Source organism: Atta cephalotes, assembly GCF_000143395.1.
Source record: "Atta cephalotes unplaced genomic scaffold scaffold00001, whole genome shotgun sequence".
Classification (NCBI taxonomy): Eukaryota; Metazoa; Arthropoda; class Insecta; order Hymenoptera; family Formicidae; genus Atta; species Atta cephalotes.
The window spans coordinates 5,120,723-5,124,159 of NW_012130065.1; positions in this window are offsets into that span (position 1 = coordinate 5,120,723).

Sequence of the window (3,437 nt, forward strand, 5' to 3'; positions counted from 1 at the left end):
ACTACTACTTACGTTACGTACGTCTCTCTCTCTCTCTCTCTCTCTCTCTCTCTCTCTCTCTCTCTCTATATATATATATAAGTACTCTAATTCTCAACTAGTCTCTAACCGACCACATGTTCGACGATTGCTTGCGCTAACTTTAAGTCCCGGAACACCTACGGCAGATGCGCCAATGCCGACGGCGCGAAGGAGCTCTTCAAATCTTTTCTTTTTCTCTCGACTACACTCTCACCTCGATCGTTCACTCGGTGGTACGGCTCTTCGGTTTCGAGGCTGTAATTTAGCGCAGTTTCGACGTCGTGTAATGGAAGAGAGATTCACGTACCACACTTGGTGAGTAAGCGTCCACTGAGGGAACGAGAGAGGCGCCACCAAATTGGGCTTAGCAAGTTGCAACCGCTAAAGAGCCGGATCGAGAGAAGAAAGCTAATATCCCGTCACGCCGGATTGTTGCTGTAAAGCTCGAAAACGTAATAGGGAAAAACAGCTGCTAGTTGCAATCAGAATAAATGATTCATGTTTTTCATATATGTGTGTGCGATTAACGGCTCCTTGGTGCAATAACTAGATAATTCTATTTTCCTTGATGTATATTCTCTTCTTTGTTTAAATTATAAAATCTTCTTGAAGAATATTGAATATGAAATACATTAATGCATATGTATATATGTACATGTGTGTATTATCATATTCAGTATCTAAATATTATCACCATTACTGCAGTATTACATTATGATAAAAAATGTTAATTAAAGTAAAACTTATTATTCCACGAAAATATAAAATATAAAATTAATGGCAGTGCAACACATTTCATGAAAGATGCAATATTTATTTATTATGACCATTATTCTAAATTTAATACATTTTTTAATTTCAAACAATTTTATTTATTTTAGGTACGATATATTACATGCAATATATTTATTTATTATGATTGCTATTTTATATATATTTATGATTGCTAATTTAATCTATTATATAAGATTAAATAATCCAATTTCTAAATTGGAGATGATCATCTTTATGTTTTAATATTTAAATATCATGCTCGAAAAAGAGATAACATGTATGAAGACTAAGAGATTTGATGTCATACAAGTGACTATTCTGCTTCTACTATGATTAAAAATCGCATGTAGAAAATCATAATGAAACTCTTGGTGCATAGAGATTTTTTTATTCGTTAATTTTCTTGTCGATTTTATTTATTTTGAATGTAATTTTTATTTTATGTTATATTTCCATGACTAATGCAATTCCAGAACTTGTAACGGTGAACGATTTCAATAGTTTATTTATGAAAAGCTTGGAGATTGATATTTTTAATTCCGCTTTCCTTATTTTTACTAGGAAACAGCTAGATTAATATTTGTATCTTTTTAATTTCATATTTCCATTAAACACAAAGATGCAAATTTCTACATGAAGGATAGTCTTCATTGAAAACTGGATTTGCGATGCTCGCAAAATTTTCTTTAAATAATCTCATAGAAAACGTACTTATGGCTTAGGAAAAGATACTAGTAAGGTGAAATTGCATTTGACATATAATCGATAATTCACTGTTCTCGTAAAATTTCTTATTTTTAGCAGACGCTACCATTCAACGGTTGGAAAAAGAAATTTTGTATATAAAGAGAGCGATAATACTCTTATTTGTTGTACGTTACATTCCAAAATCCCGCCGTATTAACGTGGATTAACATCGCCGTTTATCTCACGGCGTTCATATATGTTTAATCGCTCGGACTTTTCTAGAAACATAATCCTTACAAAACGGCTTTGCTTTTGCGTGGTCAGCGAGAAAGCGATCGCATAACCAAATGTAAATTCTAGGCACGTATAATCCCCAAATCTGCGAAATCCCCGAAGGTACAATACCCTTCCTTACAGCTCCAGGAATAGAGCTGGTTATTATAAAAATGTATATCGCGTTTTTACCTATTTAAGTATTATTTGCGTGATATCTGTGCCATGATAGATATTTTTAAATTATTCATAAGTATTTATAAAAGTATTAATATACTCTAAAAATATAGATGGATTTAATATTATGTGGTATCTATATAATTCTCACCATAATATTAATATTAACATGGTGTGGATTTAACATTGCCGAGGATTTAAATCCACATCATGATAGTGTTGATATAAACATTAAGAATTTTAAATCTATATACTTTGTTAGTATTAATATTAACACCAAAACAAAGCTCTTATAGGAACATTGCATGGGAAAGTAAAAGAGGTTCTGATCTTTCAAATATCGCTTTAACTTTCTAAACTGTACAGTGTTAACTTTGATTTGATAGCGATTCGGTTTTGTACTCTAAAAAAATATGGTTATTAATAATTAACACTAACACGATGAGAATTGTAGACTGGTGTTAAATCCATACTTATACTTTTTAGAGTGTACAGAACCATAAAGGTCTCACTACCAAAATCATAAAGGCAACACCGTATACAGTTTAGAAACAAAAGTTAAAACAATGTTTGAAAGATTAGAATCTCTTTTACACGCCATCCAATGTTCCTCTAAGAGAGATTTGTGTTATCTGATTTTCTAATATCGACATATCGATGGTCTAATCTTTAATCTCGAAGCGTCGCGCTGGTTGGCAAAATTTTAAACGATGTCAAGAAAGAGAGAGATATCGGAAGCACGTCTGGATGCTACGTAGCTTATCTTGCCGTTATTCGCGTTATCCCTTGGCTCTCTGGCGAATTACTCGAACCCAATCGGACGTACGATCGGCGGTGCGCGACACAGGGTGGCGAGAAGGACGCGACGTGGGAGGAAGGAACACGGGGACGAAGAGAGGTGCTTTGTCGTATCTCTCGCTCTTCGAGAAACACTCTGAGCAAGAGAGGGCGCCAGATGGGTGATCCTCTGAGGATGGTTCTCGTAGGGATGACTGATCCGCATAGTCATTTCGGCTTAGCAAATCCAAGCTCAATACAGAAATGTTGTGGATACTCACATACGTTTACATATTATATTATTTATGCACACATATTATTGCGAGTGTATAAGCATTTAAGAAAAAGTGAAAAATACAACTTAATTCAAGAATTATAAAAAAAATAGAACAAGAACAAGATCTACCTTGATATAAATAAAACAAGATAACGAAAGCTAAACTTTTATTTATCTCTTAATTAAAAGACAAAAAAGACAATTTAGCAAAAGCTGGAACCGGTCGAGAAACAGTAGAACGGAGACAGAGCAACTGTGGTGAAGTAGACGAAGGAGGCGAATTTGATGAAGAACGATCGAAGTGGTATGAGAGAGATGGCCGGTAGACAGAAGGGCTGGTTGGCCCAAAAAGTCGTGCAAGAGTCAAAGAACTCTCCGGGACGAACCAAGGACCAACCGGCGGTTTTCTTATCCCTCCTTAAACCGCTCGTTAGGAGTCTCTCTCTCTCTC